This window comes from Saimiri boliviensis, chromosome 14 (assembly GCF_048565385.1).
Source record: "Saimiri boliviensis isolate mSaiBol1 chromosome 14, mSaiBol1.pri, whole genome shotgun sequence".
In the NCBI taxonomy this organism is placed as follows: Eukaryota; Metazoa; Chordata; class Mammalia; order Primates; family Cebidae; genus Saimiri; species Saimiri boliviensis.
In genome coordinates, this window is record NC_133462.1 from 23,179,892 (window position 1) to 23,194,038 (window position 14,147).

The window sequence follows — 14,147 nt, forward strand, 5'->3', positions numbered from 1 at the left end:
GCGGTGTAAAATGCCTGCCATTTCTCGGCCCCTTTCCCTCCCCGTCATTTACCTGGTTCTCGGCAATCGAGGGTCAGCGCTTCCTCTTATTAATGTTCTGTGTAATAGAAATCAGCGCGCCCGTGTTAGTCATGTGGAAGCCCGAGCGAACAGCGGCTGTTAGTGTGCAAAGGGCAGACAGGAAGCCTGGCTTTATTTTTTTAACCCTCTTTGTTTACCGGATCTCCGCAGTCAATCACAGCCCCTCCATGCATTTAAAGCAAGCCTGCCTGACTCCTGGAAGCAGGTACTGGCTGCGGACACTCGCAGTTAAATCCAGGAGAGCTAGGATGCTGGAGGGGACTCCCAGAGACCTGGATTTGCCTCTCTGAAAATTCTGCTCTCCCAGCCAGCAAAGTTTCCTGGCTTTCAGGTGACCTGGTGAGGTGCAGGAGAGCATCCTTCAAAGGGGCATAAGCTCTCCAACTCACATGATTTTAGGGTCACCAGGGAGCATGGCTTGCTATGGCCAAGCATTACCCCACTGGCCCTCTAGAAACTTCCATATCATGTCTTAATCTGTAGTCATGCTTCAGCCTAGAATTGCAAACCAGATGCCTGTAGGGGCCAGGCAGGTAGTGCCATCAGTGGCATGTGCTAGAGAAGGCCACTGACTGGTGGGAGTGCAGCTGCAACTGCCTGGTCCTCCCTTGTTTATGCGGACGTGGTGGTACAGGTTTAAGAGCAAGACCGTTTGATTTTTGAATGTTGGGTAATTAAAGTAAAAAATAATTTGTGCATGTCAAACCAAGCCAGGCCACAGAGAGACAGTCACTTTCTAGTGGCTAACCTCTTCCACATCCTGGCCATGCCATGTGACCTCATTCATGGCTTCTGAGGAGGGGATGGGGGTGGGGCGGAAATTACTTGGGTGCTGTGTTGGTCCATGTTGTGTTGCAATTCAGCAATACCTCAGGCAGGGGAAGTTATCAATAAAAGAGATTTATTTGGCTTGCAGTTCGGCAGGCGATACAAGCATGACGCTCACATCTGCTTGGGTTCTGATGAGACCTCAGGAAACTTCCAGTTATAGGTTAAAGCAGATAGGGAGGAGGGGTGTTACATGGCGAGAAAGATAGAGAGAAAAAGAGGTGCCGAGTTCCTTTTAATAACTAGCTCTTGTATGAGCTAACATAGTGAGAACACACTCATTACCAGGGGCAGGGCACTAAGGATTCGTGAAGAATCCACCCCCATAGGCCAAACACCTCCCACCAGGCCCCACCTCCGATACTGGGGATCACATTTCAACATGAGATTTGGAGGGGACAAATATCCAAACCGTATCAGGTACCTTCTCAGCTAGCCTTCTTTGAACAGGTTCTCATGGGTGTTGGAGCAGTCAGGGCTGAGCAGCATTAAACATCCCAGTTGCCAAGGAGTGGCCCCCATGACAGCAGTGTCTCCTGGGAGGAGGAGCAAGTCTTACCTAAGCATTCTTTCCTGTGCCTCCCTCTACAGAGCACAGGTCCCTGCAAACCCTCCGCCCACGGTGGCATCTTAGATCCAGGCTTTGCTAGGTTCTTCAGGGGATGTCAGAGCCTGGGTGAGCGCTGAGCAAGAGACATTTGGAAGCTCAGAGTGGAGGCATTTGGGGTGGGGGGCTCGCTTAATATTCCCAAAGCGATGCTGCCTGGTTTGGGGCTGTGGTTTGGTTTTTTGACTTTGCTCGACTCTGTGATCTCATGGGTCTCTTTCCCACCATGTTCTGAGATCTTGTGCAGCGTTACGCCCTAGGTTCCGCACCTGCAGGTATTTATTTGAAATGGCTACTTTCCTAGGGAAGGGTGCACTGATGAGTTGCTAGCATTAGATAGAAATAGAGAGAGAGAGAGAGAGAGAGAGAGAGAGCGAGAGAGAGAGAGAGAGAGAGGCAGAAAAGAGATCAGCCCTCCCCAAGCAAGTCTGCAGAGCAAGCTGGCAGCTCATTTCCAAGGTGAAGGTGTCATATGCCCATGGAAAGGAACACAAGGTGGAGACCTTGGTATTCAGGGTCCAGGGAAGAACCCATGAAGCCACCATCCCATTTGATTCAAGGGGATGCAGACACACATGACCTATTTCCAAGGTGATGTCTTCCTACGGAAACGCAGCTGCAGTGTGCTGGGGCAACGGCTCATGGGCTCAGCAGAGCCATCCCGGAGGCACCTGATGTCACTGCTCCAGGGCTGCAAAGGTAGATTCTGCTGCTCTCAGCTTTCTTGGAGTTGGCCTAGACAAGTGGGCCTGTGGGCACTGGGGTGGAGGCTGAGAATGTCAGGGCATCAGGCCTTTGTGGGACAGTGGCTGTTGCCCAGAGGTGCACATGGGTGCTGGAAGGGCAGGGTCAGCATGTGTGGGCAGTGGCAGTCTCCTGGTGACTGTGCAAGTCCTAGTGCTGAGCTCAGTATGCTCTGTCCTGAGCTGCTCAGGTCCCAGAACGTGGTGGGGCCTCTGTCTCCAAAGGTGACGTAAGTGGCTGTGTGGCCAGGCTGTGCCCATTGGTTCTCTGGGTTCTGCGCGGGTGTCAACCCTCAGCGGCTGATGACAGCATGGGGACCTGGCCTAATGGCTTTCTCTGGAACACTGAGCAGCATTGCTGTGGGTTGGACTTCCCATTATCAGCTCCCAGTGCAATCAGGAGTGGACGTGCAGAGTGGGTTTTCACATCGGGAGCCCTGGTGCTTCCGGCGCTAACCGGGGCAGCGGATGACATTGCTGAGTGGTCTGGAGCTCATAGCAGATGCTCTTCTGTTTCTGCATTCTTGAATTTGGTAGGATTCCTTGGATAAGGCCCTGTGAGGTCCTCTCCCTGCTTTCCGGACCCCTGCTCGCCAGCACATTCTCAGGGTATCGTGGACTTTGCTATAATGGGACAGGAGTCAGTGAAGAAGGACCCATCCTTCATTCCTCCCTCCTTGAGTCCCAGCAGTCCTGGTCTACTCAGGAATACTGGACAGGTTGAGCGTCCCTAATCTGAAAATTCCAAAGCTAAAATGCTCTGATGTCCAAAACTTTCTGTGCCCAGATCTAATGCCACAAGAGGAAAATTCCACACCTGACCTCATGTGACAGATCGCAGTCAAAACTTTGTTTCATGGCTGGGCACAGTGGCTCACACCTGTAATCCCAGCACTTTGGGAGGCTGAGGCAGGCAGATCACCTGAGGTCAGGAGTTTGAGACCAGCCTGACCAATGTGGTAAAACCCAGTCTCTACTAAAAATAAAAAATTAGCCAGGTGTGGTGGTGCATGCCTCAGCTGCTCAGCGGGCTGAGGCAGGAGAATCACTTGAGCCTGGGAGGCAGAGATTGCAGCAAGCTGAGATCCTGGCACTGCACTCCAGCCTGGGTGACAGAGTGAGACTGTCTCAGAAAAAGAAACAAAACCCAAAAAACAAACAAACAAAACCCACTTTGTTTCATGCACAGAATTATTAAAAATGTTGTAGGCTGGGTGCAGTGGCTCACACCTGTAATCCTAGCCCTTTGGGCAGCTAGGGTGGAAGGATTGCTTGAGGCTAGGTGTTTGAGACCAGCCTGGGTGACAGAGCAAGACTTCGCTCTAAAAACAAAACAGCAACAAAAATGTATAAAATTACCTTCATGTCTATATGAAATGTAAATTAATTTTGTATTTAGGCTTGGGTTTTATCTCCAAGGTATTTCATCCTGTATATGCAAATATTCTCAAATCAGAAAAAAATCCCAAATCCTGAATGCTTCTGGTCCCAAGAATTTTGAATAATGGATACTAAACCTATATTTCCACCTAAATGGTGGCAGAAGAGCCGGTGGGGACAGACCCACTTCAAAAGACCGGCCTTTGCTGAGGTCAGCTGGACTGGGGTGGGTACCACCTCTGATTGTTGCGGCATTTGCCTGCAGGAACTTAAGAGGACGAAGTTCTATCCCCAAATCCTGGCCTACCGACTGCTGAGCACTGGACAACAGATATTTTGAAGTTCGGATAGGAGGGAGTTAGGGAATCCCTCACAACATTCTGAGCATCCCCGGAATTCCTGAAGAAGAGGTACTCCTGAGCATGGGACTACGAACCAAGCCTCCTTTTTCTCTCTTGCTTTTTTGAGACAGGGTCTTACTCTGTCATCTCAGTTGGAGTTCAGTGGTGTGTTCATAGCTCACTGTGGCCTTAATCTCCTGGGCTCAAGCAATCTTCCCACCTCTGCATCCCGAGTAGCGGGGACTACAGACATGTGCCACTACGCCTGGGTAATGTTTTTTTTTTGTTTTTTGTTTTTTTTTTTTTTGAGATGGAATCTTGCTCTGTTGCCCAGGCTGGAGTGTAGTGGCGTGATCTCGGCTCACTGAAATCTCTGTCTTCCAGGTTCAACCGATCTCCTCCCTCAGCTTCTTAAGTAGCTGGAACTACAGGTGCATGCCACCACACCCGGCTAATTTTTGTATTTTTAGTAGAGACGGGGTTTCATTGTGTTAGCCAGGCTGGTCTTGATCTTCTGACCTTGTGTTCTGCCTGCCTCGGCCTCCCAAAGTGCTGGGATTACAGGTGTGAGCCACCATGCCCAGCCTCTGGGTAATTTTTAAATTCTTTTTGTAGAAATGGAGTCTATGTTGCCCAGGTTGGTCTCAAACTCTTGAGCTTAAGCAGTCCTCCTGCCTCAGCCTCCCAAAGTGCTGGGATTACAGGTGAGGGCCACGTGCCTAGCAAGTGTCCTGTTTTTAAAAGTTATTATTATTTTTTCTTTCTCCTTCCTGCCCATTCCTGGTTTTTTGACTCTAATAATGAAACAATAGTCTTTGTTCTCCTTCTTTCTGCCAGGCACCCCTTATATGATAATTCCCTTATTTAATTTTGTGTTTGGAAGCTCCGGAGATTGAATCTTAAAACAATTCAAGCCACTATGGAATTCTCCCCACCTGGAGATTACTTTAAGGCTGCAGTTAATTTGCAACCTAGTTCTACCTGAGATGGTGCCAGTTCACTCACCAGATGAGGCAACCGCTCAAGGTAGTCATCAAAACAAGTCACATAGACCAGCATCCCCAATCACTCCTGCATGCCCTACATACCAAACTCCCCTTTTAAAGTACTTACCTTCAACCAAAAAGCTGAAGCAGTGTCTTTAGGCGTGCGCCTGGATGCTTCCCCTCTGCTAGCTTTGGAAATAAAGTCACTTTCCTTCCGCCACACCTCGTCCTTATTATTTGACTTTGCAAGTGGTGAGTGGCTGAACCTGCGTTGGGTTACAGGATCTTTGTTTTGGTTTCTTGTCCTTGCTTGAGTCTATGATTTTTTTTTTTTTTTTTAGATGAAGTTTCGCTCTTGTTACCCAGGCTGGAGTGCAATGGCATGATCTCGGCTCACCGCAACCTCCGCCTCCTGGGTTCAAGCAATTCTCCTGCCTCAGCCTCCCGAGTAGCTGGGATTACAGGCACGCACCACCATGCCCAGCTAATTTTTGTGTTTTTTTTAGTAGAGACGGGGTTTCACCATGTTGACCAGGATGGTCTCGATCTCTTGATCTCGTGTTCCACCTGACTCGGCCTCCCAAAGTGCTGGGATTATAGGTGTGAGCCACCGCGTCCGGCCGAGTCTATGATCTTACGGCTCTCCTTCTCCACTGTATTCTGAGGTCCTTAAGGGCAGGAACTAACACTTCAGCTTTATTCATTTCCCCGTCACTCTCTGACTTTCTCCTCCTTCCTTTTTGTTCCCCGCCCGCCGGCCCACCCACTCTCCTCATCCACACTTCTCGTCCCTAGTTGAAAACAGAAATGGCTGCTGCTGCTCTTCCTGCTCCAGCAATGCAGACATGTGATGTGGCTCCTGGCGAGGATCCAGTGTCCAGATGATGCTGTAGGGAGACTCTGGGTGGGAGCGAGGAGGAATGACCCTCACACCTGGGCCCTGCATGAGTGGAGATTTGCCGTCTGTCCTTGGAGGCTTGCATGTCACATGTTTGGCTGGCCCGGTCTGGTCCTTTGGTCTGTGCCTTTTCAGAACAGAAGCGTCTCTTGGTCCCCTCAAAGCCCTGCTTAGCTGAATGAGGCTTCGGTCGGTGCCACTCTGCCTCTGCTACATCTCCTGCATGTGGGGTGAGCGGCCGCTCTTGAAAACCTGAGCCGAGTGGAAAGCTTCACTCTTAGTGATTTTTCTGTTGAGGCTTCCTCCCAGCCAAGGAGGGGCCTCCAAAAAGGGAAGGCCTCATTATCTCAGTACACGTGAGGGCCCTCTGAACCCCCAACAGGGACAACCAAGGCATCCCTCCAAGGCATGCTTCCAAAGAGAACAGGACCTGAGGTCACGCAGGTGTGGTGAGAGCTCAGCTGCACGCACTGACTCACGGGTCTATGGTGATGGTTTGGCTCTGCCATGGCCTTGAGGCTTTCTGGAAGTGGGGTGCGGATATTTGTCCTGAAGGGGTGATGGGCTGAGGTTCTTAATTATACCAGACAGCAGGTAAGTTTCTTTACTTTCAGGAGGTTTGTGGTTGAGGCTGACTCCGTATGATCCAGGGCAAATCCTTCACCGTCTCTGGACCTTAGTGTCTACCTTTGCCCCATCAGGATGAGAAAACTCCTTGGCACCATGGCTAGAGTAGGAGGAGATACTTTTGTGCTTTGGAAAGAAAAATGAAATCCCCAGTGCTGCCCATCATCGGGATGCCATCACTGTGAGCTCATAGCTATGGAACTGGTGCACTCTTGAGTTTTTGTCTCACTTGGTTCAGATTCATCCATTTGTCATCCATCCATCCATCCATCCATCCATCCATCCATCCATCCATCCATGTATCCATCCAGTCACCCATCTACCTGTCCATCCATTCATCCATCCACCCACCCACCCATCCACTCACCTACCCATCCATCTGTCCATCCATCCATCCATGTATCCATCCAGTCACCCATCTACCTGTCCATCCATTCATCCATCCACCCACCCACCCACCCATCCACTCACCTACCCATCCATCTGTCCATCCACCCACCCACCTACCCACTGATCTATCCATCCATTCATCTATCCATCCATATACTCACCCACCTACCCATCCATTCATCCATCCACCCACCCATCCATTTACCCATCCAATCATCCATCCACTCATCTATCCAGCCATTCCCTCACCCACACTCACCTACTCATTCATTCATCCATTTATCTATTGGCCATCCATATATCCATCCATTCACTAACCCACCCACCAACTCATCCATTCATCTATTTATCTATCATCCATCCATACATCCATCCATTCATCCCACCGACTCATCCATTCATCCATTTATTTGCCATCCATCCATCCATTTATCCATCCATCCATCCATCCATCCATCCATCCATCATCTTTGAAGCCTGCTCATGTATGGACAGTGAGGGTGAGGCAGGAATGACCACGTGTGTGTTGGAAGGGCTCATTGTTCAGTGCAGGCACAGAGCTGGGCCTTGTTGTGTATTTCTCTGCAGGACCTGCCTTTAGGGGAAAGGCTTGGTTTGACTCACCCTTTCTCCCCAATGCCTAGACTCTCCTTGGGGGCCTATAGGTGTTGTCTGTGGACAGATATGTCCCCAGTGCAAGACTGCGTGTGGACGAAGGCCCTGCACAAAGGCGGCTTAAACACAATCACAAAGGAGCTGTCAGAAGAAAGGCTGTCTCTGCTTGGACCCTAGGAGAGAGCCAGGTGGGATCCTTGCCTGCCATTAGGACCTCCACTTCCATAGGCTTCAAAGGTGCAGGGGCATCTGACAAGGGCCCCGTGGAGGTCAGGACGAGGAAAAGGGACAGCCAGAGGTCATGTTGGTGAACCAGAGGGTTGGCCTTCTGAGCCCACCTCTCTCAAGCAATCTTTTGGGTTAGCTGGGGAAACTTGACCCAACTTAATGAGAGCAGCGAAGTTGTGCAGCTGAGTGATTGGTATGCACTGTTTTGTTTCTTTCATTAATTCCTGCTGCCATTCGGGATGCAGGGATGAACAATAGCCGGGGCCTGTACAGATCAATACCAGATTGCTGATAGTGCCTATCTGTTCTTGGAGCAGATTATTTGATAAATGGCATGGTCCATACATTTTGACAGGTGTTCGCCGTACAGCCCAGACCAAACTGGTTTCATGGAGCCCCATCAAAGGAAGCCAAGAGAGCAGATAGAATATTTCCTTCTTGGTATAAACCCATATAAAAAGTGTTGCTTTTAAGCTATAGATAGTGAATTTCTAGCAAGAGATGGGGAGAGGGGGGAGGAGGAGATTTACCTCCCCCATGGCTTGGGTTTTTAGTTGGGTCCTGGCTTGGATCTGGGCTTCATTTTGAAGGCAGGGCAGCTGCTGATGAGGTGAGTGGTTTACAGGTGAAAAAGCTTTTGGCTCCTGGGTCTTCAATGGGCTTTTGAAGGAACCTTTACTGGAGTAAAGGGGGAGGCTGAGAGAAGCCTGTGGTTGCAGAGGACGGTGGCAGTCCTGGACAGGATTTCCCGAGAAGAGTGAGGGACAGACAGGGCAGGGGTACCAGATTGAAGCTCCTAGGGCCCCTGATTTGCATGCAGCTTGAACCCTCAGGTGAGCGGGACTGATGTTGGATGGCTGTCCCTCCCAGGGCTGCTGCACTGAGCTAGCTAGTGAAACTCTCTTTCCATTTCTACTGTGTCTGTCTGACCTGGCCTCCTTTTGTCTTCTCCAGGGTGGACACATGTTCTGCTTCGCCACTGCTAGGTACTGTGCCCTGTAACTGGGCTAGTCCTTGAGGCTTAAGTTTCAGCGTGGCTGAGAGGTTGAGGTTGTTGCCCGGCCCCTCTTTTCTTGCACAACACAGTGTCCAGAACCTTGTAGCAGGCCAGCCATGGTGTGGACTGGCTTTTGGGAGCGAACAGAGGAGGTATCAAAGGGGTCGTTGGGATCAGCGACTGATCTTTGGACAGAGGCAAGGTGGGCAGGTGGTGACCTGAAAGGCCAGATCTTCAGATGTCCTCCGGACCTGCAGCCCCTATGGCTTGGTCCTGGAGATGTAACCAGACCCTCAAAGCAGTCTTGGAGAATGCAGTGCATTGGGTATGGGGGCGTGTTATGGAGCACAAAGCATCTCATGGTGTTACAGAGCCTCCCAGGTTTCCTGGGAAGTGGGCTGAGCACCCCCACTCCCAGCCCAGCATGTAACAGAAGGGAAACTGAGGCTCTCATTGTGAAGTGACTGGTTCACAGCCACTTAGGAGGAAACTCAGGGAGCTCACCATGCCTTCCCCTACCTCAGGCGTCCCCAAACTACGGCCCGTGGTCCGCATGCGGCCCCCTGAGGCCATTTATCCGGCCCCCCACCGCACTTCAGGAAGGGGCACCTCTTTCATTGATGGTCAGTGAGAGGAGCACAGTATGTGGTGGCCCTCCAACGGTCTGAGGGACAGTGAACTGGCCCCCTGTGTAAAAAGTTTGGGGACACCCGCTCTACCTCTTGGATAAGCGATAGCCCATTGAGACAGGTGGGGTGTTAGGGATGGACTTTGCAACCACAGCCCCCCAAAAAAGAGGAACCTGCAGGTCCCTGTGGAGCTATCCTTCCTGTAATGTGGAACCTTTCCCAAAGCCTTCTTGCTGAGTGAGAGGCAATTACATGGGGTATGGTGACCCTCGTCTCACAAAGAATGTTGGGGAGGCTGGGGCCGTGATATATGGAATGTCAGGCGTTGTATTTTAGACTTTGCTTTTAAAAATCTCTAGCAACCTCCCAAGGAATGATTTGACATCCTTAAGTTCAACACCGGGCACAAATAAAGCTTATGGCAAAATTAACATAAATCATTAGCATTAATCATGCAGGGTTATTGATAGCCGTATGCAGACATGGATCACAATCCTGGCCAGGGATTCGGGCTGGGTGATATTTCTTCCAGCTGTCCCGGCCAGCTCTCACACATATGGCGGTGGAGTAGGCTTTCTTTTCTAATTTTCCTCCTCAGCTTGAGCTGTCAAAGACACCGCCTTTTCCCCACTCCCTTCTCTTCACGCTGAGCCGTTAATTTCATTGCATCTTTCTCTCTTTCCTCTCTCTCTTTTTTAGAAACCAGATTTCTAGTCTAGGTCAGAATCCATCAATGTCTGTGGCTGTCACCCACCACGTGACCGGTGGAAGCAAAATAGCTGGGTGACAATTAGCGATGGCTGGCCTACATTGATCAGTTCCAATTTGGTAGCCTTCGCTTTTACTTACACATTCATCTGTGAAGCTGAAAACACTTTCTTTCCCCTCCCACTACATGGAGGCTGGCATGCTCTTAACTTGCCACCAGGCAGTTGGGCTTCCTCACCAGCCCAAACTGCGGGGGTATCGATGACAATTTTAAGGTGGATTTCTTATCAGCAGAGCATATCTTACCTTTGTTGAAAAATGAGGAGGAGAAATTCCACTGGTCTCAATCTCTATTGGTCTCTCTAACCACAGTGTAACTGTGGTTGTATTAATGGGAGTATAGTGTAAAGAAACATGGAGGTGATGAGAAGGATCTCTATCTTGCCATGCTGACCAGACCACATGCGTACGTACTGTGATCAGTATAGACTGGGACAGAGTTAGACATACTGAACCAAGGCAATGTGAGAAATGATAGGGATCATTCAATCCAGACATAGGAACACCTAGAGGACCATGATTTCTGGCTATATATTTTAAGAGCTTCCAGGGGAAGAGAGAACGGTGAGATCTGGACATCCTCAATGGATGGGAGCTTCAGAGATGTGGATACTTGCTCAAAACAAGGGAAAACTTGAGACTTTCAACACTGATCAAAGAAAGTGTTGCCTCTGAGGGAGGTAGCGAGTGAATTCCCCATCACCAGAAGTGTTCAACAGAGGCTACGTGGACATTTGTAGGAGCGGTTGGGAGGAAGTGAAATATTAAATTAAGGGTCAGAGAAGATGACATTTAAGACTTTTTCCCCCTTGGTAAAGCTTGGAATTTCATGTTTGTATACGCATCTCAATGCTGGGAAGACAGAAACAACTGTGGAGTCTTTCTGAACCTCTCTTTCTTGCCACCGCTGAATATATTAGACTCCACTATCATGGCTTTCTTTTTTCCCATTCTTTAAGCTTCATCTTTTAACACTGCAGTGGCCTCAAAGTATATGATGAAATTTAGGTGGAATAATGTCATGTTTTATGGAGAACTTGGGTGGGGGACATTTTAATCATTTTTCTTCCTTGCATGTCCCCATTAGAATCCCAGAGATACTAGGGAGCCTAGTTAGCAGGGAGTAGTTAATCAATGACAGGCTTGGACAGTTCAAGACAGGGGTGGTTTCCAAGTATAAAAGACTAGAATGTCTTGGGATTTGATAAATAAGAAAAGAGGTCAGCCACGAACAATGGGGTTGTGTGTGACCTGACCCCCAGCTCTCAGGAAGCTGGGAGCTTCCTGTGTCTTGGTACTAATACAGCTGCTTCTCTTTGCTGTTGTAATCAGTTCTTTTCCTGCAACTTGCTTTGAGTCCAGTCATCTTTATGTTTATTGGAGGCAAGGTGATTGAAAAGCTTCTCTATGCTCTAGGTCACATGATTCTAGACAGACCTTCTATAGTCTGAAAGCACACTGCATGCCACAAAACCCACTCAACTCTCCTTGGATTAAAAAAGAGAGAAAATTGTCTTGGCCTTTGTAAACAACAAAGTTCTGCTTCAGGTGAGGTTTGATCCAGCAGATTAAAATATGTGACCAAGGGCCCTCTTGGTATTGGCATCATCATCAGCTTCCACACAATATCACCTCCCCCTCTCAATAACTTTTAAGCCCTCCTTTCATGAATATATATGTGTTTCTGGCAGTCGAAATCTTTGAATCTATACACATGCATCAATTACTTGACCAGAACTGGGCCATTAATTCCTGTGGTAGGGAAAAGGCATACATTGATTGACTTATGACAGCATCCAACCTTGGTGTTGTATGTGAGGTCAACCCTACTCAAACTTCATGCTTGAGAATCGAAGGTACAACTTCACCCAAGGAAATTCAGAATACTGTTTACCAAGAAAATAGCTGATAGCTGGGGGGTGGAAAAGCAAAAACATGTCCACTTCAACCTAAAGGTGTCAGGACCTTGGAAGATGGTTCAAACGTCCTCAGCTCAGGTTTCCTGGTTGATCTTGCCATCTTTTATTTTTTCTTTGCCATTTTTGAAAACTTTTGCAGAATTCAGACTTTGAGGCACCTTAATTTTCCCAGAGAAATTAAAGATGAATGCAGTTGAGAAAGAGCCACTCTCTTCATGCAAACCTGGTGTGAGCCACCATTATGGAAGCATAGGTGTCAAAGCCCCACCTTTCATTAGTGATGAACCTGCAAAATATGCCTTTGGAATGGTGTTTACCTTGCACAAGACCAGCAATGCCTTCATTGGATACCCACAAAGAGATCACAGAGCCACAGGAGGTGGGCACACGGGTCAGCAAGATTTCTTCATCTTGACCATGACAAAGTTTGAAAGGAAGCTTAGGCTACCCCGGTAGAAATGTCCACCATTCCGCATTGCTCACAGGCAGCCACACAGAGGGCCCTAGTGACTGGAAGTCACATTGGCAACAGGCATGAATAGGTCCCTTAATTTCAAGGTTTTAAAATATGTTAGTTGACCCCAGTATAATTCCTATATTTTAGTCATTTGCCTGTCATGACTCAGTACGCATTCATTAAATATAGTGCTTTTCAAATGAAGAACAAAGATGAAAATTTTTCTTAATGATGACAAGTGGTGTAATTTAGTTTTATTTCTGTTGTACCATGGTGCCCGTGAGCCTGGCCGTGGTCTCTCTGTGGCGCCATTGTTAGCTCCTCTTAGCCAAGGGCTTTCTTGGACATGTCACTATGGCCAATTCTGTTCATATGGGGCTGAGTGGTCCTCACTTTGACCTTTGGTTCTGCTTGGGTTTAGCTGTTTGGTTCCTTCAAGGGATTGCTTCAGTGAAGATATACCTGCTTGGAAGTGGGAGGTATGATGGGGTTAGAGCTGTGGGTAGGTGGGGAGGTGATGAGGTTCAGAATCTTGCGTTCTGTGGCTGCAGGGGAGCTGGGTGGGGGCTGGAGCTGAGCCTGAGGATGGGCAGAGCCCCCTTTTCCTCTGTGGCTCCTCTTTCTGGCCCTGCCGCACTGTATGCTACTCATAGACATTGAAAAAAAAATTCTTGTTTATTTACTCATTAGTTTCTAAGTTTCTGTTTTTTCAAGGTGTACAACTCAGTGACTTTCTTATATTCATACACTTTTGCAGCTATCACTGAAATCCATTTTGGAACGGTTTCATTAGTTTTATTTGAGATTCGGGGGTATTTGTGCAGGTGTGTGATGTGGGTATATTGCATGACACTGAGGTCTGGGGTATGATTAACCTGTAACCTGGGTAGTGAGCATGATACTGGAGCGGTAGTTTTTTTTTTAGCTCTTCCCCCCTCCCTCCCTGTTCTTATAATCCCTAGTGTCCACTGTTCCCATCTTTATGCACAGACGAAATTTAATGGCTCTTCGCAGGATCTCAGTTTAGGATGGATTGATTTGCGCTGGGGTTTTAGTAGGTGCTCTCTGAATAGGCACTAGCAAGCCACCCTGGCTTTTTCAATACCCTGAAAACAAAGATCTCATTCTCACAGTCCTCTTTCCCGGCAAGAGCTATCCCAGCAGCTTTCCCCAAGTCTGGATTCAGAGACATCCTGTAGTAACCAGCAGTTCTGTCCCCAGGACTCACTCCACCAAGCCTCAATTGTCCTCTCTTGTTGGTTTCTTTATTTTTTTTTAAATTTTTTTGGAGTAGGGATGGACTTGTTCATTGCTACTTTAATGTGGTTGCCTTATCCTGTGTTAACCTAGAAAGATATTAAAACCATTACATTTTATTGGCATAGAAAGCTTGGCAGGGAGTGGAAGGAGGTAGAATCTGCACATGTGGAATTAAGCTCCTAGAAGGTTTTAATTTTTAACCGACACATTTTAAAGACGACTACCTTTTATAGTTACCACCCTACCAATGAGGTCAAATGGCACACAGTCCTGGACTCGCAAAGGGCTCTGGGTTACAATCCTTGAGGCGATGGTGGTGGCAGCAAACATTGATTATTTGGTTATTACTAAACTTAAAAAAACCACCCTGGACCACTGTGCATCTAGTACTAC